The sequence below is a fragment of the Microcaecilia unicolor genome, chromosome 4 (assembly GCF_901765095.1).
Source record: "Microcaecilia unicolor chromosome 4, aMicUni1.1, whole genome shotgun sequence".
Taxonomy (NCBI): domain Eukaryota; kingdom Metazoa; phylum Chordata; class Amphibia; order Gymnophiona; family Siphonopidae; genus Microcaecilia; species Microcaecilia unicolor.
Genome location: NC_044034.1, coordinates 225,808,148 through 225,833,151, shown reverse-complemented (window position 1 = coordinate 225,833,151; position 25,004 = coordinate 225,808,148).

Sequence of the window (25,004 nt, the reverse complement as noted above, 5' to 3'; positions counted from 1 at the left end):
GGGATATCCCAAGGACTAAGTTGAAAATCACTGCTTTAAGATGACTGAACCTAAAACAACTGGGAAGTTTCACTCTAGGTTTTCTCTCACCCTGAGAAGTGGGGGGGGGGGGGGGGGGGGGGCACTGCTGGCTGTACTGGCTTTTGAAAAATAATTTTGGTCAGTAACTAGACATCTCGGCACTGACAGCCCCTTAAGTATTACAAGTTGCATTTACTTGTTTTGCTTCAAGTTACCTCCAACTCACCCATCTTCCAGTTGGGATGGTGTTGCTTCCAGCTTTAGCATCTCAGGAGACAGTCCTTACCTTTCCTCCTGCATCTCTGAATCCAAGGACCCAGGCACAAGATGCACATTTACTCAAGAACTGGTAATGGATGGAGGTGTTTTTTTTGCTGATGCTCAGTGATGCCTTAAACTCGGGGGAGAGTCCATCATAATTGTGCTCAGTTTGACTGAGCAAAACCTACTTGACTATCCATTGATCCATAAATTGAGATTGAAGAAACAGTTGGGCAAGCTTTGAGTTTCACTTTCCTTTACACATACTTAAAAAAAATGGAAAGTCAAAAATAAAGAAAAGTGAGAACTCCCAGTACTCACAAATTCAGATTCTCATGCATTCAACCAATGTGGGCAGTTTTGGAGCACATTGCACTTGCTAAAATGCACTAAATGTGTGCTATTTGCAAATAGGGTATTCCAAAACTCATTTATAGTGTGTTATATGCATAGATGTATTGGCTCATGCCGCTGAACAGAGGCAGATACATCAATTGGAAGGGCTAGAGAGAAATTCAGGCATTGACTTTTCAATTGCATGGCACAGCCCCAGAAATATGAGGAGCAATCGTGGAGAATGCTGGAGTCAGAGAGTGTGTGTGTGTGTGTGTGTGGGGGGGGGGGGGGGGGGTAGGGATGGTAGGAGGAATCAGCAAGTACTGTGGCTGGTCTCCGGAGGGTGGGTAAAGAGTACTAGAGTCAGGTAGAGGAGCTTGAAGAAAAGCGTAAGGAGGGAGATGAAGAAGGTTAGGGGAGAGAGAAGGAGAAAGAAAGCTGGAATCAGAGCTGGGAAGGTGGAGAAGGAAAGAGAAACAGAGTGTCATTTGTACACATTCAATTTGTTAGCATACTTTAAAAAATTGTGTTTATACATTACAAAACTTCAAAGTACTAAATGTGCATATTAAATTGATTTCACATGCATCAACTTATGACAGTACATATAGTTCATGTTAAAAAGTTATAAAGTGTGTTTAAACATCATTGTTAAAATGAATGTGTGAAATAAATCAAAAATTCCAAAAAGCAGGAAAAAAACTCAAATGACTTAAAAAAGAATTGAATATCTCTGCCCGTGTGTGTATGAAAAAGCTTCTTTTCCTACTCAGCGCTAGACTAGACATATATTTATATATAATATATAATAGGCAGAATCACCAAATTCAAACTTCTTGGAATATTTCAGAAACAGAAGTGACAGAAGGCAATAGTACAATATCTCAATATCTGTTCAGTTATATTAGAAGCTGAATAGCTATTGTATCATTGCCTTCTATCCCTTGTATCTCTGGAATATTCTAAGAAAGTTAAACTCAGTGACACAGGCACCAACATTTCAAAATGATTGGGGGTGCCACATATAGTACAAATTTCCACTCCCTGGAATAAAGTAAATTAAGAAGTGGAAATTTGTCTTATGTGTAGCACCCTCAATCATTTTGCAACGTCAGTGCCTGTGTAACCGAGTTCAGCTTTCTTGGAATATTCTAGAGGTACAAGGGATAGAAGGTAATGATACAATAAAGGAGTTTGCTCAATACTAGGGGTGATGAACACCCACTGGCACTCACAGAGCTGGCTCCTATGCTTTGTGATTCTGTCTATCATATTTTTATAATGTAGCTTGTAGTGATGGGAGGACTGAGTAACACTCCACTGAGTGTATGAGGTTAGTGATGGGAGAAAGCAGTACGGACTGACTGTTCTTAGAGTACAGAGCTGTGAAACACTTTTAAACACAGTGTGGACAGCATCTTATCATTTCATGTGGTTTATACATGTGCCTTTTATGTAACTCACAGGTTTCAGAGACACTCAGATGGGGTCTTCTCAAGTGAGTTCAGCAAATTGAGAAGTGAGGCTGCAGTACGACATTACATTAATAAACTTCTGAATCCCAAACGCAGGTACAGTTCTAAATGTGGGACCAGAAGAGTTTAGAATTAATGGTCCATTTTTAAAAGGTTTAACCAGCTCACTTTAGGCATGAGCAAATTTAAGGAGGAAGTTTTAGAAGATTTAAATATGTAAAAAAATTACATGTTTTAGGGGGACTTTTTCTAAGGCGCGCTAGCAATTTTGGCTCGTGCTACAAATCAGCTGGCGCTAAACGCTGAGACGCCCATTATATTCCTATGAGTGTCTCAGTGTTTAGCGCCAGCTGATTTGCAATGTGAGCTGAACATGCTAGTGCACCTTAGTAAAGGACCCTCTTAATTGGCATTCATGTGTAAGTAGTGATTTTAAAACAGCGTACAGAGATATGAAGTGGATGTATTCTGTGTGTGTTCTGGGTGGGCCTTGAAAGTATACACAAATTCTTTGTTTTCTAATAACAGTAGTCCAAATAACGAAAAGAAGCACCAGGAGCCTTCAAAACTGGGATACAGCTCCTTTAATCATATAACTTGATCATCAGTCTCTTCTTCCTGACCCGACACAGGCTGTATTTCTGCGTCAGGGGTCAATTGGGATGTAACATCTAAGAAGCTCGACGCACAGCAACGGAACTTTCTCCTTTAAAGATGACAAGCGTGAAGGGACCGTCTTTGCTCCAATTGTACTGAGCGATTAAACATATTTAGTCTGAACTGTATGGGAATATCAAGATGATTATTCAACTTGTCATCTTTAAAGGAGAAAGTTCTGTTGCTTCACATCAAGCTTCTTAGATGTCACAACCCAATTGACCCCTGATGCAGGTGCTGTGCGCCTAAACACAGCCCATGTCGGGTCACTAAGGAGAGACTGATGTTCAAGTTATATGATTAAAGGAACTGTGTCCCACTTTTGAAGGCTCCTGGTGCTTATTTTCGTTATTTGGACTTTGTTCTGTACTTTGGACCCTCTCTGTGCTGTTTTGTTTCCAATAACAGCACACATATGCTTCTAAAAATTTGCCCACTGGCATTTATACCTACCAAAATTCACACATAACTGTCAACTGTTCCTTTGGATCTGGGGTTTGAAGGAGTGATTGAGGGGGAATTTTGCTGACTTTTTATGGGATACAAACCGACCCCCCCCCCCCCAAAAAAAAAAAACAAGAGTTTTGGAGCTTGGTGCCTTTTATAAACAGTTAAAAAAAATTTGTGGCTTAAATATAAAAGCATCATTCCTGACATGTACAAAGGTCTGAATGATGCTGTCATTTTTTTGGAACATGTTTTAAAATGGCTGTTCATGCTCAGTTTGCCTGTAGCTTTATGCATATTTTATAAAAGGCTCTCCATTTAGACATACACAATGTACGATTAGGAAAGCTAGGAGATTTCAATTGCCCCATGATTGATTAGTTAGATATCTCATCAGGACATGCCAGGGAGGTAAAGTTTCTAAATTCCATACAGGACTGCATCACAGGAACTGATGAAAGGTAAAACTACTTAAATCTAGTCTTTCCTGGAAAGCAGGACCTGGTGCAAAGGGTAACAGTAGTGAAGCTGCCTGGCAATACTGTTTTCATAATCACTGGAAGGAGGACAATAAAGAAATTTACTGCATACATTCCAAGATAATCAAACTCAACCAGAATAGCAAGGAAAAGAAAGAAAAAAAAAGGGGGAGAGTGGAAGAGAATAGAGGAAAAGCAGTGAATCTGATGTAACGCTCTTTGTAGGAACGCAGATGGAATTGAATGCTTGATGGAAAAGTCAGGTTCTTTTTGGCAGATTTAAAATTTTTTAAAGACAATTCAGCATGGATGACAAGAGGAAGTGAATTCCAAAACAAAGGGACAGTGAATAAAAAAGCGTGACATCTGGTGAATTTGAGCTGGGCAGATTTAGGCCTCAGAAGAACCAAACAATAATCATTAATAGAGTGGAGAAGATGGGCAAGGGAGTGTGGAATCATAAGAGTTGCCAGATAGTGGGGAAGACTAAGTTGATAAGTATTGAAAGTAAGCGTGAGTAGTTTGAATAATATCCACTGTTGAATATTTATTAGGATTTATTTATCGCCTTTTTGAAAGAATTTACTCAAGGCGATGTACAGTAAGAATAAATCAACTATAAGCAATAGACAATTACAGCAGTAAAAATATTCAAACAACAATACAAAGTATGGCATAGTATGCTACTTATAATGTCAACACAATATATAATAGAACATTTTAATAGACAGCGTAGGGTATAAGCAAAGATGGAACATATGGATAGGTAAGAGAGTGAGAGGAGTTTGAAAATAAGGTGCCTAATTTAAAGAAAGTTGCACATGAGGTCAGACAGATGGTTAAATGTATGTCAGCTAGGATAGGAGTGGATAAACATGAGAGCTAATGGTATTTTTGAAGTAGAAGAGAAACATGATCCTACTTCTGAGCATGGCATAACAATTTAATGGCTGTGTTTTGTATGGATTAAAGTGTCTTCTGGTTTGCTTGAGAACAACCCCTGATATACTATGTTGCAGCAATCAAGCCTAGTGACTAATAAAGAGAGTTTAAGAGAGTGAAACATGTCTTGGTCAAAATATCGACGGTCCGATCATAATTGATGAAGAACTTGAAAATTAGTCTTTCATAAATTAGGTATCTGTGGAAAGAAAGTGAGTTGAGAGTCTAAAGTGATTCCTAGATTATGAAAGGAATCAACCATTAAAATAGAGGTACTAAAATGATTCAGAGTAATAGTAAGTGTAGAAAGGCCTCCAGTGAACCAATAGGCCGCTGTCTTTTTGCTCAGGACTAATTTATATTCAGAAAGCCAGTTCGACGCTAGATCTAAACAATTTTGAAGTGGACCAATAGCTGGATTAAATGGATTTGTAGGAAAAAGTAATAGAACATCATCAGCACAGAAGTGTCATGGTTTGGGCAAAAGTAACTCATTTGGAGAAGTTGCCCAGAAAAATAGAGGTTATTCTTTAAAGCACACAAGTCAGCTTTACAGCCCAGTTATCACCTGTTCTTCTGGAAAGACAGAGTGGTGTTTTTCTCTCAGTATCACTTTTCTGAAGATTTTGCTCTGGTGCACATTTTAGTGTCATATTTATTGTTTACCTTCTCTGTCTCATGGCAGCTCTCGTGAAACACATGGGGCTGATGGAAAACTGTTACAAGATAATGATTTTGTTGATAAACTCACAAAAGATGCTGTCTTCAAGGAAAGGAATGCCCAAAGAAAAAACATTTTGCATAATGTGCAAAGCCTAGAAGAAAGGTAAGAGCTGAATGGAATGAGCGTGAGACCCCACTGCAGTGTGTGAGGTCAGTAAGGGGAGGAGTGAGACTCCACTACAGTGAGAGGTCAGTAAGGGAAGGAGTGAGACTCCACTACAGTGAGTGAGGTCGGTAAGGGGAGGAGTGAGAACAGTGAGTGAGGTCAGTAAGGGGAAGAGTGAGACCCCACTGCAGTGTGTGAGGTTGGTAAGGGGAGGAGTGAGAACAGTGAGTGAGGTCAGTAAGGGGAAGAGTGAGACCCCACTGCAGTGTGTGAGGTCAGTAAGGGGAGGAGTGAGACCCCACTACAGTGTGTGAGGTCAGTAATGAGAGGAGTGAGACCCCACTGCAGTGTGTGAGGTCAGTAAGGGGAGGAGTGAGACTCCACTACAGTGAGAGGTCAGTAAGGGGAGGAGTGAGACTCCACTACAGTGAGTGAGGTTGGTAAGGGGAGGAGTGAGAACAGTGAGTGAGGTCAGTAAGGGGAAGAGTGAGACCCCACTGCAGTGTGTGAGGTTGGTAAGGGGAGGAGTGAGAACAGTGAGCGAGGTCAGTAAGGGGAAGAGTGAGACCCCACTGCAATGTGTGAGGTCAGTAAGGGGAGGAGTGAGACTCCATTACAGTGTGTGAGGTCAGTAATGAAAGGAGTGAGACTCCACTACAATGTGTGAGGTCAGTAATGAGAGGAGTGAGACCCCACTGCAGTGTGTGAGGTCAGTAAGGGGAGGAGTGAGACTCCACTGCAGTGTGTGAAGTTGGTAAGGGGAAGAGTGAGACCCCACTGCAGTGTGTGAGGTCAGTAAGGGGAGAAGTGAGACTCCACTGCAGTGCGTGAGGTTAGTAAGGGGAGCAGTGAGACCCCATTGCAGTGTGTGAGGTCAGTAAGGAGAGCAGTGAGTCTCCACTACAGTGTGTGAGGTCAGTAATGAAAGGAGTGAGACTCCACTGCAATGTGTGAGGTCAGTAATGAGAGGAGTGAGACCCCACTGCAGTGTGTGAGGTCAGTAAGGGGAGGAGTGAGACTCCACTACAGTGAGAGGTCAGTAAGGGGAGGAGTGAGACTCCACTACAGTGAGTGAGGTCGGTAAGGGGAGGAGTGAGAACAGTGAGTGAGGTCAGTAAGGGGAAGAGTGAGACCCACTGCAGTGTGTGAGGTCAGTAAGGGGAGGAGTGAGACTCCACTACAGTGTGTGAGGTCAGTAATGAGAGGAGTGAGACCCCACTGCAGTGTGTGAGGTCAGTAAGGGGAGGAGTGAGACTCCACTACAGTGAGAGGTCAGTAAGGGGAGGAGTGAGACTCCACTACAGTGAGTGAGGTTGGTAAGGGAAGGAGTGAGAACAGTGAGTGAGGTCAGTAAGGGGAAGAGTGAGACCCCACTGCAGTGTGTGAGGTCAGTAAGGGAAGGAGTGAGACTCCACTACAGTGTGTGAAGTCAGTAATGAAAGGAGTGAGACTCCACTGCAATGTGTGAGGTCAGTAATGAGAGAAGTGAGACCCCACTGCAGTGTGTGAGGTCAGTAAGGGGAGGAGTGAGACTCCACTGCAGTGTGTGAGGTTGGTAAGGGGAGGAGTGAGAACAGTGAGCGAGGTCAGTAAGGGGAAGAGTGAGACCCCACTGCAGTGTGTGAGGTCAGTAAGGAGAGGAGTGAGACTCCACTGCAGTGTGTGAAGTTGGTAAGGGGAAGAGTGAGACCCCACTGCAGTGTGTGAGGTCAGTAATGAAAGGAGTGAGACTCCACTGCAATGTGTGAGGTAAGTAATGAGAGGAGTGAGACCCAACTGCAGTGTGTGAGGTCAGTAAGGGGAGGAGTGAGACTCCACTACAGTGAGAGGTCAGTAAGGGGAGGAATGAGACTCCACTACAGTGAGTGAGGTTGGTAAGGGGAGGAGTGAGAACAGTGCGTGAGGTCAGTAAGGGGAAGAGTGAGACCCCACTGCAGTGTGTGAGGTCAGTAAGGGGAGGAGTGAGACTCCACTACAGTGAGTGAGGTCGGTAAGCGGAGGAGTGAGAACAGTGAGTGAGGTCAGTAAGGGGAAGAGTGAGACCCCACTGCAGTGTGTGAGGTCGGTAAGGGGAGGAGTGAGAACAGTGAGCGAGGTCAGTAAGGGGAAGAGTGAGACCCCACTGCAGTGTGTGAGGTCAGTAAGGGGAGGAGTGAGACTCCACTACAGTGTGTGAGGTCAGTAATGAAAGGAGTGAGACTCCACTGCAATGTGTGAGGTCAGTAATGAGAGGAGTGAGACCCCACTGCAGTGTGTGAGGTCAGTAAGGGGAGGAGTGAGACTCCACTGCAGTGTGTGAGGTTGGTAAGGGGAGGAGTGAGAACAGTGAGCGAGGTCAGTAAGGGGAGGAGTGAGACCCCACTGCAGTGTGTGAGGTCAGTAAGGGGAGGAGTGAGACCCCACTACAGTGTGTGAGGTCAGTAATGAAAGGAGTGAGACTCCACTGCAATGTGTGAGGTCAGTAATGAGAGGAGTGAGACCCCACTGCAGTGTGTGAGGTCAGTAAGGGGAGGAGTGAGACTCCACTGCAGTGTGTGAAGTTGGTAAGGGGAAGAGTGAGACCCCACTGCAGTGTGTGAGGTCAGTAAGAGGAGGAGTGAGACTCCACTGCAGTGTGTGAAGTTGGTAAGGGGAGGAGTGAGAACAGTGAGTGAGGTCAGTAAGGGGAAGAGTGATACCCTACTGCAGTGAATGAGGTCAATAAAGGGAGAAGTGAGACTCCAGTGCAGTGTGTGAGGTCAGTAATGAAAGGAGTGAGACTCCACTGCAATGTGTGAGGTCAGTAATGAGAGGAGTGAGACCCCACTGCAGTGTGTGAGGTCAGTAAGGGGAGGAGTGAGACTCCACTGCAGTGTGTGAGGTTGGTAAGGGGAGGAGTGAGAACAGTGAGCGAGGTCAGTAAGGGGAGGAGTGAGACCCCACTGCAGTGTGTGAGGTCAGTAAGGGGAGGAGTGAGACCCCACTACAGTGTGTGAGGTCAGTAATGAAAGGAGTGAGACTCCACTGCAATGTGTGAGGTCAGTAATGAGAGGAGTGAGACCCCACTGCAGTGTGTGAGGTCAGTAAGGGGAGGAGTGAGACTCCACTGCAGTGTGTGAAGTTGGTAAGGGGAAGAGTGAGACCCCACTGCAGTGTGTGAGGTCAGTAAGAGGAGGAGTGAGACTCCACTGCAGTGTGTGAAGTTGGTAAGGGGAGGAGTGAGAACAGTGAGTGAGGTCAGTAAGGGGAAGAGTGATACCCTACTGCAGTGAATGAGGTCAATAAAGGGAGAAGTGAGACTCCAGTGCAGTGTGTGAGGTCAGTAAGGGGAGCAGTGAGACCCCATTGCAGTGAGTGAGGTCAGTAAGGGGAGGAGTGAGACCCCACTCAGTGTGTGAGGTTGGTAAGAGGAGGAGTGAGAACAGTGAGCGAGGTCAGTAAGGGGAAGAGTGAGACCCCACTGCAGTGTGTGAGGTCAGTAAGGGGAGGAGTGAGACTCCACTACAGTGTGTGAGGTCAGTAATGAAAGGAGTGAGACTCCACTGCAATATGTGAGGTCAGTAATGAGAGGAGTGAGACCCCACTGCAGTGTGTGAGGTCAGTAAGGGGAGGAGTGAGACACCACTGCAGTGTGTGAGGTTGGTAAGGGGAGGAGTGAAAACAGCGAGCGAGGTCAGTAAGGGGAAGAGTGAGACCCCACTGCAGTGTGTGAGGTCAGTAAGGGGAGGAGTGAGACCCCACTACAGTGTGTGAGGTCAGTAATGAAAGGAGTGAGACTCCACTGCAATGTGTGAGGTCAGTAATGAGAGGAGTGAGACCCCACTGCAGTGTGTGAGGTCAGTAAGGGGAGGAGTGAGACTCCACTGCAGTGTGTGAAGTTGGTAAGGGGAAGAGTGAGACCCCACTGCAGTGTGTGAGGTCAGTAAGGGGAGGAGTGAGACTCCACTGCAGTGTGTGAAGTTGGTAAGGGGAAGAGTGAGACCCCACTGCAGTGTGTGAGGTCAGTAAGGGGAGGAGTGAGACTCCACTGCAGTGTGTGAAGTTGGTAAGGGGAGGAGTGAGAACAGTGAGTGAGGTCAGTAAGGGGAAGAGTGATACCCTACTGCAGTGAATGAGGTCAATAAAGGGAGAAGTGAGACTCCACTGCAGTGTGTGAGGTCAGTAAGGGGAGCAGTGAGACCCCACTGCAGTGTGTGAGGTCAGTAAGGGGAGCAGTGAGACCCCACTGCAGTGTGTGAGGTTGGTAAGGGGAGGAGTGAGAACAGTGAGCGAGGTCAGTAAGGGGAAGAGTGAGACCCCACTGCAGTGTGTGAAGTCAGTAATGAAAGGAGTGAGACCCCACTGCAGTGTGTGAGGTCAGTAAGGGGAGCAGTGAGACCCCACTGCAGTGTGTGAGGTTGGTAAGGTGAGGAGTGAGAACAGTGAGCGAGGTCAGTAAGGGGAGGAGTGAGACTCCACTACAGTGTGTGAGGTCAGTAATGAAAGGAGTGAGACTCCACTGCAATGTGTGAGGTCAGTAATGAGAGGAGTGAGACCCCACTGCAGTGTGTGAGGTCAGTAAGGGGAGGAGTGAGACTCCACTGCAGTGTGTGAAGTTGGTAAGGGGAGGAGTGAGAACAGTGAGTGAGGTCAGTAAGGGGAAGAGTGATACCCTACTGCAGTGAATAAGGTCAATAAAGGGAGAAGTGAGACTCCACTGCAGTGTGTGAGGTCAGTAAGGGGAGCAGTGAGACCCCATTGCAGTGTGTGAGGTCAGTAAGGGGAGAAGTGAGATCCCACTACCGTGAGTGAGGTCAGTAATGAGAGACCCAACTACAATGTGTGAGGTGGGTAAAGGGAGGAGTGAGACCCCCACTGCAGTGAGTAAGGTCAGTAAGGGGAGGAGTGAGACCCCACTGCAGTGAGTAAGGTCAGTAAAGGGAGGAGCGAGACCCCACTGCAGTGTGTGCAGTAATGAGAGGAGTGAGATCCCATTGTAGTGTCTAAGGTGAGTTAGTGGAGAAAGAATCAGGACCGAATGACAGTTAGTTCTTACAGCAAAGCATTGGTTGATAGTGCCTTACTTACTCCATGTTGTACCTGCACCTACCTTTTATGTAACTCCCAGGGTTCAAAGACACTCAGATGGACCCTTCACGAGTGAGTTCAGCAAGTTAAGAAGCGAGACTGCTATATGACAGTACATTAACAAACTTCTGAAGCCCAAACACAGGTAACATTCTAAAGACTTGGGAATAAAAAAGTTTAAAACTAAGGGGTACATATTCACAGCTCCTGGTCATTTAATTTGCTTGTCTGGAACTAACAGGGATATTCAGAGGCATTTAACTGAATACTGCCCCTGAATATTCCCACCAACCGGCCATCCTCTAACTGGAAAAATTGGGGTGGGCTGGGAGCGAAGTTAAGTTGCAGCACTGATCTAGCTGTTAGTGACGATATTCAGTCAACTAATCGACTAGATAACCGTATAAAGTTAAGACAGAAAAAAGGCTGTGCAAATTTTATACAGTGAGGTTAACCAGGCACTGAGTAATAGGGGGGAAGGCTTGAGGCTGCCCCTCCCATCTTATCTCCTTTCACCCCCTGAAACAGCCCCTCCTTCCGATCCCATCCCCCCGGCAAGGATAGACCTCCTCTCAAACCAAACCCCCTTCAGTCACAATAAGCCACTGGGCTTTCCTAAGATCCTTGGTGATATAGCGGGGGTGATGGGAAGGTCACGGCAGTCATTTTGTTGAGGCAGCCGCTAGGGGCAGGAGCAAGTGGGATTCGCTTCTGCTCCCATCATCCCCTCTGGGTAGGCCAGGAGAGGTCTTTCATGACCAGTGGTGGGTGGGAGAGAGATTAGAAGGGGGGCCTGTTCCAGAGGGGTGGGAGAGAGATCAGAAGGGGGGCTGTTTCACAAAGGGTAGGAGGGGGATTGAAAGGGGGAACATTCTGGGAAGGGGATTGGAGGGGCTGAGGACTTCCTTGAATGTTATGCGAGTCCTGGCAGATATTCAGCACAGGTCTGCATAACTGCAGGAGTCTGCTGAGCCATCAATATTCAATGCCGGTATCTGGACTTAACCTGGCATTGAGTATTGTTTGATGTCTGTTATTTCTTTCCATCCAATGGAATGCTGGAAAGAAATTATACATCAGATGTCAGGAATGTCTTTCTGTGTGGGGGCACAATTACTCTCCATAAACCTAAAGAAACAGAGCTAAATTTGGCATGGGGAAAAGACCCCCCCCCCCCCCCTCCGATATTCATCGCTATTTAACTGGTCAGCAAGGGATGCTGATCACCTAAATGGTGTTTAACTGGCTAAATCACAAATCTTCAGCCAGAGATATAGCTGGTTAGTGCCGGTATTCAATGCTGGGTTAAGCAATTAGATAGGACCGCATAAATAGCAATCCTATCTAACCACTAGGAACTTAACTGGTTAGCTCTGAATATTGGCTTAACCAGTTAAGTTCCAGTGGCCAAAAATGGAAATGGCCTGGCATTGAATATCCAGACTGTGGCACTTATGCGGGCTGCCTCCTGCCAGCTGAATATTGGCCAGTCAGAGGCGATATTCAGCGGCACTCCCTGCTTTATTGTCACTGAATATCGGCAGTTAGGTGGCAACAGGCAATTTAAGCGGGCAGGGGCCTCTTACTAGGACCCTACACTTGCACACCTGTTCTTCTGAAATCATGCCTTATATCACACATGGTCACTCCCTCATCTATATTTTGGGATAGATATACTGGGCCTGATATTCAAAGTGATTTAAGTGGGCAGGAGAGGAGTGGAAAAGTAGCCTAGTGTTAGTACAGTGGCCTGAGAACTTGGGGAACTGGGTTTGATTCCCACTGCAGCTCCTTGTGACTCTGGCAAGTCACTTAATTCTCCATTGCCCCAGGTACAAAATAACTACCTGCATATAATATGTAAACTGCTTTGAATGTAAGCGTCCCATCCCTCTTTTCCCTTTCCTGCTCTCTTAAATCACTTCAGATATTGGACCCAGTGTATCTATCCTATAAAATAGATGTGGAAGTGACCATTTGTGATTTAGGGCATAATTTCAGAAGAGCAGGTCTGCAAATGTAGGGCCCTGCTAAAATTGATCTCTCTTCACCCCCAATAAATATAGATATATGTGTATGGTCACAAAACAGCATGAACATACACGTGCAAATCCCCATGTGATCCGGGAGGGGGGGGGGGGTAGATACAAGTATTGTATTTGTACTTATGTTTTCTTTTTTCTTATTGAAAACTCAATACATTTTCTGGAAAATCATGAAATACATGTATTCCTGCCCCAGTGGCTACATACAAGTTTATTTGAAAATCCTCTGAGAAGCATGGTGAAATACCCATCTTGCACTGGAAGGGCCGGAAACCTATGTCTGTCTACCCTGTCAGCAATACACACATGTAAACCAGGCTGTAGGTTCAATTTGTAGGTGCCATTAGTAATAAACATGGACAGACACTGTCCATGTTTATTACACACCCTCACTTGCACTAGCAGTGAAAGAGGAAGTTAGCCAAAGTCTGTATTTAAAGTAACCCTAGTAGCGCTTTAGAAATGTCAAGTAGTAGTAGTAGTATTTAAAGTCAGGTTGGAAATGCTGAATAGTGCTATGTATTATAATCCCACATAATTTGTTAGATAGGAACATATAGTGCTGTATGTAGTACTTTATGCAGGGGCCCTTTGCCCTTACACACACTCTGTGCCCAAAACACAGCACCAGAGTGACCTCATAACACTGTAAACCCAGACCAGTGTTGGGCAACAATATATTACTAATAGTGGTAATATATTACTTTTAAAAGTAATGAGTAACTGTAATGATTACTTTTGTACAAATGTAATGAAATAACTGTACTATATTATATTTTTCAGTAATGAGTAATATAAAGTCTAGTTACTTTTTATACTTACTTTTTAGTGACACTCATCCGATTTTCTTTGCTTCACCTAGGTCTATTATTAGGCTGCTTCCGATTTCCGCAAACAACCTTTTGAATGAAATTGTTCAAGCTTGCAGTACGAGGTGATAAAGATGGCTGGGTCATGTACACTTAAGCACTCTGTTTATGTCAAATTTTTTTTCTATGCAAAAAAGATAACAATATTTATGTTAGGCATAACTTGTGTCTGGTAACACACAAACCTGACAGTGATGAAGTGGCATCAATGCCAGCAAAGAGATAAAAATTTGTTCAATCAACTGTTGATTTTAACCACGAACTTGGTACAGACCTTAAAAATTAGAGACCTTAAAAATGCCTCACCTTTGGTTTGTGCACTTCAATGTAGGCTCGATGAGCATTTTGGTCATTATCTTGACCGCAAAGATTTGATTCTGGCTGCAGTTATGCTGCCACAGTATCGTCTTCGCTGGGTTGAAGGCAATGAAAGATGAAATGCAAAGAACTTCTTTTTGAAGCAATGAAGATAGTGAAGCTGTCATCAGAACAAACTACACAGGCTTCATCCAGCAGTGATTGTGGCGATAAAGATGACTTCTGTTTTCAGAATGGTGGTGGCAATGACAGAAGTAATGTTGCTGCTGAATTGAACCTATTTCTAAATGACAGTTCTCGTGAAGTAATCAGTGTATCATAGTTTCCTCGTATCAAGGCACTGTTTTTGAAGTATAACACAGGTTTGACTTCAGCTGCTCCTGTTGAAAGGCTTTTCAGCATGGGTGGACAAATTATGACTCCAAGAAGATGTAGAATGGCAAACATTTTGAAATGCGATTTTTTACTCTTTCAAAAACTAGAAAAACTAGGGGATACTCAATGAAGTTACATGGAAATACTTTTAAAACAAATAGGAGGAAATATTTTTTCACTCAATGAATAGTTAAGCTCTGGAACTCTTTTCTGGAGGATGTGGAAACAGAGGTTAACGTATCTGGGTTTAAAAAGATTTGGACAAGTTCCTGGAAGAAAAGTCCATAGTCTGCTATTGAGATAGACATGAGGAAAGCCACTTTTTGCCCTGGGATTGGTAACATGGAATGTTGCTACTAATTGGGTTTCTGCCAGGCACATGTGACCTGGATTGGCCATTGTTGGAAACAGGATATTGAGCTAGTTGGACCATTGGTCTGACCCAGAATGGCTATTCTTATTTTCTTAATTGCTTCTTCATTGTAATAGGAACTGTTGTAGTTAAAGCATTAGAAGGTGTTATACTTCAAAAGTAGTGCCTTGATAAGAGGAAACTGTCATTGGACCTAGTTCTATATGACAATTCAAAAACTGGAACCCCATAATGAACCATTCTGATTGAACAAGCTTTTGCTTCTTTGCTGCCACACCGAGACCTGCTGAATGTAGATAATGTTAATTGATTTTTGAACTGCTTATATGCTAGCTATTTTCATGTTTTCTCCCTCTTATTTGATTTAAAAATCTCTCTAATTGTATTGGATCCTTATACATGAGGACTTGAGCATTTTCTGTTTAGATCTGTGTTCAGCTACTATTTTTTAAAATAGTTGTATTCTTATATTAATATTAATTGTTTTGTAATGCTTCTTCTTAATTTGTTATGTAAGCTGTATTGAACCTAAGCTTTCTTGGGAAAATGCGAAGTAGAGGTGTCATAATAAATACATTTTATGTAATGTCAAAACAACTGTTTATACAGTGGTGTCTCTGGACAGAAATATTTGGGGTGGCAACAGGGGGGCCAGCTATGTATGTGGCAGAGTCGCCAAGAAAGGGGGCAGGGGGGACAAAATTCCCCGGGCCCAGAGCTGGCCATATAAACCTAGACGTCCCTTCCACGGTCTGATATTGCTGTTGTCCTTCCCTCCATCCCTTCCCTTCAGTGGTCCTCCATCGTTTCTGCAGGCTGCTGGCAGCATCACTAAGGACAGCAAGCTGCCTCTGTGGCTGGCCCTGGAATCGTTTCCTCTGCTGAGTCTCACCTACATAGACACAGGAAGTTGTGTCTGAGAAGGCAGGACACAGCAGAAGGAACACTTCTGGGGCCAGCCAGAGGCAGCATACTGTCCTTATTGATGCTGCCGGCAGCCCGCAGAAACGATGGAGGACCACTGAAGGGGAGGAGGGAAGGATGACAATAATATCAGACCTTGGGGGGGCCCTTAAGATTGTTTGCCTCAGGCCCAAGTGTCTCTCGGCAGCACTGGTATGTGTGTGTGGGGGGGCAAGTCAAAGCAACATTTCTGCACATCATGTCTCTCCTTCTCCCTTCCCTCTGTGTGCAGCATATCTCTCCTCTATCTTTCCCTTCCCTTTTTGTGCAGCATGTCTCTCACTCTCCCTTTTCTTTTGTGTGCAGTATGTCTCTCCCTCTACCTTCCTGTGCAGCATGTCTCCCCTCCTTCCCACCTCCACTCTCTCTTGAGGATCTAATCTTCCTTCTCACCCTGGGATCCGGTTTTGTTCCTGTCAGTCACAAGTTTACTAACTTATATCTGTTGCTGGCAGTGATTACATCAGGCTTTCCTCTAGCCACCCTGATCCTTTCCCTCTGCTGTGCTCTGCCCATCCAGCAAAAGGAAGATGTGTCTGCGGGAAGGACCTCTGAGCTGGCTAGAGGAAGGCCTGATGTAATTGTTGCTGGCAATAGCTACAACATAGATGGTCAGTGACTCAGATGTTTGGAGGGGCTAAAGAAGGACAGGACTGGGTAGGGCTAGGGTGAAGTGAGCGGGGCTAGGAAGGGGTGGGATGGGGCGGAGGTGGGGGTGACACCTATATTGGCAGTAAATGGGTCACTTCTGAACACAGCAGAAAAGTATCCACTGTCTCTGTGGTGGAGCTGCACCAACTGCCTCCCTTCCTAGCACCTCTATTACTGATGGTAATATGCAATTGAATACACTCCAGGGAATTATGTGCCCCCACCCAAATAAAATCAAAACAGTACAACATATTAAAGAGAACAATATTGCAGTATTCTGGAAACATACAGTTCCTTTAACACTTGGCTCCCGGTGACCTTAGCCCCCCAGTCCAGTATCTCCCTGTTGGCCACGTTAACCGTGATGTTCAACAGTACTGTAACAGAAATCCTGTGGTTACTGGCAACCATAACATGAATTCCCAATCAAGTTTTTTTTTAGGTTGACAAATGACCACCAGGCTTCAGATCTGCTGGCCAGGGCCGCCGAGAGACTGGGCCAGGCCCGGGACAAGGCCGCCCCAGGGCCCCCCTACACCCGAGGTCACTGGCCCCTCCTACACCCGCCACCAGGCCCTCTGCACTGACCTTAAGCGCCTCACCTTCGAAAGCGCAGCAAGCAGCGGCAGATCACTCCTTCCTTCTGTGTCCTGCCCTCACGATGGCGGGTGGGCCGGACTGTGGTGGTGGCGGCGGGCCCCCCCCCCCCCCCCCGGAGGCCTGGGCCCGGGGAATTTTGTCCCCCCTGTCCCCGCCTCTCGGCGGCCCTGCTGCTGGCTTTTAGCTTATTGTTGAGCTACTAAACTTGTTTAGAATATGCATTATCTGTATTAGCTATATCTAATAGTTCAACTATCAATGTCGCTTGGCAAGTTTACTTAACTCTCCATTGCCTCAGGTACAAGCAGATGGCCCTCCAGGGACAGTAAAACACTACCTGTATCTGAATGTAACTCACCTTGACTCACTACTAAGAAAGGCATGAGCTAAATCCAAATCCAAAATCCATTACAAAACATATTGAGAATCAATACAAAACCCTACAAACATTACTCAAGACCTATAAGGAATTTTACAATACCATAATATACTAACTACCAGGAATCACACAACAAGTGCCTACTTAAGGAAAAGCACCACACTAAATATTGCATTGGGCAGTAGAACATCAATACACCATTAGGAAAACTAAATAAGTCAGATTAATACATATTGATCCTACAAGGACAATCAATACCTTTTCCACACAAACAGAAAACAGATACACCCTTCACCACCTATAGAATAAGAAACCACAAACTAAGAACAGAAATATATAAACAAAAATCCCCAAGAAATCAGACTCTGCATATAGTGCAACACCAGAGAAAGAGAAACAGTGATGCATATCCCCCTGTAATGTGGAAAATAAAGACAAGAGATGTAACGTTCAAAAACTGACACATCCCAATCACTACATTAAAATTTTTCAAACAAATATAAAACAAATAATTGACAATAAGTTCAAAGCTTTTTGATTGTCCTTAGAGGCCAAAACCTCCTTCCTTAGGTCAGGTTCTATCTTGACCGGAGGAAAGAAGTTTGGGCCTCTGAAAATGCTAGCTAGGAAGTGTTTGGCATCTCTGCCTCTTGTGGGCTGGCTGAAGGCAAGCTGTCATGCTGCTGCTTCCACCGGCAACTGACATAAGCGGAGGAGTGAGAGAAGTTAGGGAACAGTGCCAGGTCCGCGGGGAGGAGGAAGACAGAAGGGGAGAGACCGGACCAAAGGGGAAGGGGAGAAAAGGCTTAACCTGTTAACACTCGAAACTCATGCAAACAATACAACCAAAAAGATGTTCTACTGCATGTGGAAACTGAAAAGAATAAGACCATTCTTCCCAAGATCCGTCTTTCGCTGCCTAGTGCAATCCCTCGTATTAAGCCATCTGGATTACTGCAACTCACTATACGCAGGTTGCAAAAAGCAAACACTGAGGAAACTTCAAACAGCCCAGAATACAGCAGCCAGACTCATCTTCGGGAAACCAAAATATGAAAGTGCAAAACCCTTACGAGAGAAGCTACACTGGCTTCCACTCAAGGAACGCATTACTTTTAAAGTATGCACGTTAATCCACAAAATCATTCACGGCGAAGCTCCAGCCTACATGTCTGAGTTAATAGACCTACCACCCAGAAACGCCAAAAGATCATGCCGAACCTTCCTCAACCTCCACTTCCCTAATTGCAAGGGCGTAAAATACAAGACGCTACACACGTCAACCTTTTCTCACGTGGGCACGCAGTACTGGAATGCACTGCCGCGCAACCTGAGAATGATCCACGTGCAAACCTCCTTCCGCAAACTATTGAAGACCCATCTTTTTGAAAAAATCTACAGAAAGAAGCAAAACACATAAAGCTCACACTCACTGTTCACTAATGCATCAATACATCCACTTCTGAACTCTCATCCCCCGTAGTCTCACCTCACTCATACAGAAATATGTATACCATACATAATGCCCTTTTAACCTCCCGCTGTCTCCTTCCAATGTCTCAAGGTTTGGTCCCAGTGTTTATATTCCTTAACAACACTCCGATTGTCTTGTATAACTCTTCACAATATAATCCATAACAAGTTGTAACAAATTGTATTTCCATCATTCATATCGTATTGTAAGCCACACTGAACCCGCAAAAAGGTGGGAAAATGTGGGATACAAATGCAATAAATAAATAGGTGAGGTCAGAGGCTGGGTATTTTGGTGCCCTTAGTTGCCGGCGCCCTGGGCCTCTTCTCTCCCATCCAGTATTACCCTCTCTCTCCTTCTCTTTTCCCTATCCAGCAGTACCCCTTCTCCCTCTCTGTTTCACTTCTCCTCATCCACCATTATCTCATCTTTCTCTCTCTCTCTCTCTCTTTCACTCTGTCCAGTATTATCCCCATCTCTCTTCTCTGTGTGCCTCTCTCCTATCCAGTATTACCCCCATCTCTCTCTCTCTCTCTTCTCTCCATCCAGCATTACCCCATCTCTCTCTTTCTGTCTCTTTGCCTATCTCTCTTTTTCTGTGTGTGTGTGTACCTCTTCTCTATACAGTGTTACCTTCTCTCCCTCTCTGTCACTTCTCCCCATTCAGCATTATTCCCTCTCACTCTGTCTTGCATCACTCCATCCAGCATTACCTCATATCCCTCTCTGTCTCACTGTATCCCATCCAGCATTAGTCCGTCTCTCTCTCTCTCTCTCTCTCTCTCTGTCCCTTCTCCCCCATTAAGCATTACCCCATCTCTCCTCTCCCCAATCCAGTATTACCTTGTCTCCCTCTGTCTCACTTCTCCTCTTCAGCACTATTCCCTCTCTGTGTCTCATTTCACTCCATGCTGTATTACCCCCATCTCTCTCTTGCTCTCTTATCTTTCTCTCTCTCTCTTTCCTGTCTCTTTTTCTTTATCTAGCATTTCCCATCTCTCTCCCTCTCTTCCCCCATCCCATCCATCCAGCACCTCTCCTTTCTCTCTCTTTCCTCCTCCCACTCACCCTGTTGCTGTTTTCCGAATTAGGCTATATCATTTCAAGCAAAGACATGACAGACCATTTTCCTGCATGCTGCCACAAGCTCAGCTGCTGCTGCCCCTCTAATGTAAACTTCCTGCATTGGAGGTGCAGGAGCAGCTGAGTTAGCAGTGGCACATGCAGGAAAACGGTCCCGCTCATCTTTGCTTGTAAAAATGATACTGCCCAACCTGAGAAAACAGCAACAGCGTAAATGGGAGGGAGGGGGAAGAGAGAGAAAGGAGAAGTGCTGGGGGGAGTTAGAGGAAGCGCAGATTCGGGTTGGGGTGGCAAGGCACTTTTATGGGGTGGCACTTGCCATCCCATAGCAATGCCTATGTGTTTATATCCAAGAATTAAAAGGTAACTAAAAGTAACATATTACTTTCACAGTAACTTAACATTACTTTCAATAAAGTAACTAGTAACTGTAATGTATTACTTTTTCCCTGCATTAACTAGTGACTTTAATACATCATTTTTACACAGTAACTCACCTAACACTGACCCAGACCTAGGGGAATATGCAGTGAGAGACCCATAACCACAGAGGTGCAATACACAGGCATAATGTACAAAGTCTGTCATGCATCTCCCGTGGCCGCCAAGGTTACAGGTCATCCAGCTTCACTCCGCTGATCCCCTAACCATTGTTTAAAAAGTAGTGGCTTATGCTGTTACACATAGCTATGGTTTTTGGATATTCTGGCTTGTTTTCTGCGCATCCTCTCTCTTATTGTTATTGGATAAAGAACTCACTAAAAATTTAACGAAATCAGGTGAAACTGGATAAAAACTGTTAAAAAGACACATTGGGCCTGATATTCAAAGCTATCTAAGGAACAGCTCCTGGCTGGTTAAATAGCGTTTTTAGTGTGTAACTAACTGGTTAACTGTATATATTTTAGGTTGTAGTGCTGGTGTAAATGCTTGTGCCTAGATTGCCAAAAAATATGTGTAAATTATACTATTAATTTATGCACATAGCCGTATGCCTTGCCCAGACTCCACCTGTGTGTGTGCCCACCTTCAAACTACACACCATCAAATTATGATTCCAGTTTATAAAATAGCATGTAACTTGAATATTGGTATTTATATGCTTTTGTGATATTCTGGGCATTTATGCACATTCTTAGTTTGTAAATACAAGTGCACAATTACAGAACTACCCTTTATGTGCACACTAATTCCCACGTGGAAAGGGGTGGAGACTAACTGGGAGATAACTGGTTATCTTCCACTGAATATCCGTGGTTAGTGGCTAGCTGCTAACTGACTCTATTGTGTGAAATAGCTGGTTAGGTGCAGATATTCAACACCATAATATCTATATTTAGAATTTAAAATAAGCCACATAAATAGCAGGCCTATCTTAAACCACTACATCTTAACCGGTTAGTGCTGAATGTCAGCTTAACTGGTTAAGTTGCTGCTGTCAAAAGTATAATGCTAGCGGCAGACAACAAAAGAGCTGCCCGCCACTGGCTGAATATTGGGGGGGGGGGGGGGGGGGGGGGGGAGATTGAAATTGAAAATAGACTGGGATTTGAGAGAAAAAAAGCTGCCCTCCCAAAAAAAAAGACCCACTGCATTTTTAAGGGATCAGTTCCAGCTTCTGTAGCACAAAAACTAATATACAATGAAACATAGCAGTTTGCTTTCAAACTGCCTCTCTGTTCTCTATTCACTCAATCACCCAAACTGCCCATATGTAAGTTTTTGAATTATGTATGTTTACATTGTAATCTGCTTTGGGATAAAGCAGGATATAAATACAATAAATAAAAAACTCTTACTGCAACTGCCCCCAACCCTCAATGTCCCCACTTCCAAAGAAACACCCCTATGTGACTGATTCCATACCTCTAAACCTATCCCCTACAACTTCTCACTTCCCTCCATAATGTCCCATCCCCCAAAACTCCATCCCATGTAAAGTACATGCTTACATGCCTATTTTATAAAATACACATGTAAACTTCAACTCCACCCATACTCTTTCGCCGAGCACGCCTACACTACAAGAACACACCCACTTGCACTTGTGACCTAATTCTATAAGAGGCCTTTTACATATGTAAATCAGCATTTTATGTGCAAGAAAAAGGTTTTTTAAATTACCTCCTCGATTACATTCTATGAAGAAAGAAGACATACCTAGGGCCTGGTCTCCACCCCTTTCCACGTGGGAATTAGTGTGCACATAAAGGGTAGTTCTGTAACTGTGCACTTGTGTTTACAAACTAAGAATGTGCATAAATGCCCAGAATATCACAAAAGCATATAAATACCAATATTCAAGTTACATGCTATTTTATAAACTGGAGTCATAATTTGATGGTGTGTAGTTTGAAGGTAGGCACACACACAGGTGGAGTCTGGGCAAGGCATACGGCTATGTGCATAAATTAATAGTATAATTTACACATATTTTTTGGCAATCTAGGCACAAGCATTTACACCAGCACTACGACCTAAAATATATACACATATACTACTACTTATCATTTCTATAGTGCTACTAGATGTACGGAGCACTGTACACCAGTAGCGGAGCAACAGGGGGCCTTATGAGTGGTGATATGTGCAGCCACGCTGCCTGCTCTGCTTTTCCCCACCCCCTCTCCTGTGCACATGCTCAATTTTAGTGAAATTGAGCATGTGCAAGCTTCGCACATTCTCAATTTCACTAAAAATGAGCATGTACACTGGGGCAGGAAAGCAGGGCAGGTAGCGTGGCGGCGAACATCACCGCAGGAAAGCTTCTGCTTGCAGGGCTTGGTGGCCCCTGCCAGCCAAACCAGCAGAACTTGGGGGGACCTGAACTCAAATTGGGAGTCCATGCTCCCAAGGCCACTGGTGTATAGTGCTCCGTATATCTAGTATCTATAATTTATGCACATAGCTGTATGCCTTGCCAAGATTACACCTGTGTGTGTGCCCACCTTCAAACTACACACCATCAAATTAGGCTCCAGTGTCGAAGTTTCAAGCAGTAGGGTTGCTCATTTGCATTTCAATTTCTTGAAAATCTGTCTTGCTGCTGGACTGTTTGCAGCGATTTTAGTGTATTTTCCTTGCACCCTATGTATGCTGCATTGCAGTAGTTTAATTGTGCTAGTATCATTGATTGGACCAGTATCTAGAAAGATTGTGTAGGGAAAGTCTCTTATTCTTCTCAGTTTCCATAGTGTTCTGAAGCATTGTGATGTTACTGCTGATATTTGATTGTCCAATGTTAGATACTTGTTGAGAATGATTCCTAGTATTTTACATATAGTTTTGTTTGCATCTGTTTTATTTTTGGCCCATGCTCTTTTGAGTTTCCTACAGAGTTTCTTCATGTGTAGTAGTTTGTCATTAAACCAGGGATGTGGTTGTTTTCTGATTTTTGTTTTGAGTGGTGCTATTTTGTTTAGTGTGTTTTCGTTTGTTTCGTCCCAGTTTCTCATGAAATGTTTATCCTCGGGGGGTATGTCATTGAGTTCATTTATTATTGTTGTCCAGAATGTGTGGTTGTCTACTTTTCCTCTGGTTGTAAATGTGTGTTAAGTTCTTGGCTCTATTTATTTGCCGCTTTCTTTCCATTGTAGTGTGAAAGTGAGCTTACTGTGGTCTGAGCATGGTACCTCTTCCAGTGGTGTAGCTAGGTGGGGCACCAGGGGAGCGGCCGCTCCCCCAAACAGAGTTCTGCTGGCACTGGCACCTATTTTTTTCATTGTTTTGCACTGAAAATGTGCGCCGTCGGAAGTCCGCTCTTGCTCTCCCCGCGCCGTCAACCTGGCTATCCTGACTCCGCTTCTGACCTCTTCCCATGTGTGGTTTATTAATATGTGGATGTTACTCATTGAGAATCTGTGGGCTAGTAAGTCTAATTGGTGTCCTTTTGTGTGCAATGAGTCTCCTTGTGTTGTTGTGACATTCCATTGGTTTATGAAGTTCATTGGTGTTCTGGTGTTTGTGTCATTTTATTTTTCTAGGTGCAGGTTTGTGTCACCTATTAAAAGGACATTTGGGTGATTGATGCAAGTGTTTGATACAAAGATTGTGAAATCATCTTGGTCGTTTGTCCAGCCTCCTGGAGGGTGGTAGAATATTGTGATGCATAGTTGGTCAGTTAGTGTTTTACAGTGATTTCACATGCCAGGATTTCAATTGCTGAGGAAGTGTGTTTAGCGACAGGTTCTGTTTTGAAGGAGAATTTGTATATTATTGCAATGCCTCCTCCCCTCCTTTTGGTTCTGTTGATATGTATTATTTTGTATTCTGGTGGGCATAGGCCTAGTAATGCAGGGTCGTCTTTAAGGTGCTTTGTGGCCACTTATGCCCATATGTGACTAGCATAGGCGGCCGGTATAAGAGGCTTGTGGAGGCTAAGCCTCCCCAGGGGGTTTAAATTGTTGATTGCAGCAGCTGCAGTGAAAGCCTGTCTCTAGCCTTCCAGTTGTAGAAATTGGTGTAATTTGATTACCTTACTGCTGGGAGAGCAGAGGGGTTGGCTGGAGGTGTCAGCTGGAGGTGTCCTGGGTTGCCAGGGAGATATTTAACGAGGATGACTTCCTGACCTGCACTGAGGACAGATAGCAGCAGAATCGGATACTGGGCCAAATTGATCAGAAAACGTCACCAGACAACAAAGGTAGAAAAGATCATTTTATTTTCATTATATAGTGTTTGGAATATGTCCACTTTGAGAATCAGGTGCTCAACATTAAAAGTTTATATTTATTTATTTACTTAATTATGGCATTTTATCCCACAATAAACATGAATTAGGGTGTTTTGTGGCTCTACATGATAATTGTGATATTATGATCCCTTGTTTCATGTTGTTGATGGTCTGCATTTTCTGTATGGGTGGTATATTGGTGTATTAGATTCTGCCCAGTGTAATATTTATGGCACCGTAAGGTTCTGAGTGTGTTTTTGCACAAAGTTGTGCATAGTGTTTTGCAGTTGAGCGATTGTGGTTAGTATATGCTTTGAGCAACCACTTTATTCTTTGACATATGATACATATCTAATATCTAAATTTAATAAAAGGTATTAATTGTGACTTTTATTTTTATTTATTTATTTTTTCTGTGTTATCAGACAATTATGGATTTAAGCTCCACCCCTGGCCCCACCCCTAACCCCGCCCCTTTAGCCTCCCCAAACAGTTGGGCCACCGACTGCTTATGGTGACTAGAATACTGCCATTTATGAGCATATTTGCCACTTAAATCTGTGTAACTTCTTATAGAATTACCCTTTGATTGTCCAGCCACTGTGCATGGAATGTGCTACCAGTGAGAGAGGATTCCCATATTAACCGGTTAACACCTTCTAGTAGAAGCTACAAGAGCAGCCACAGTTGCTGGATTCCAGCCTGCATC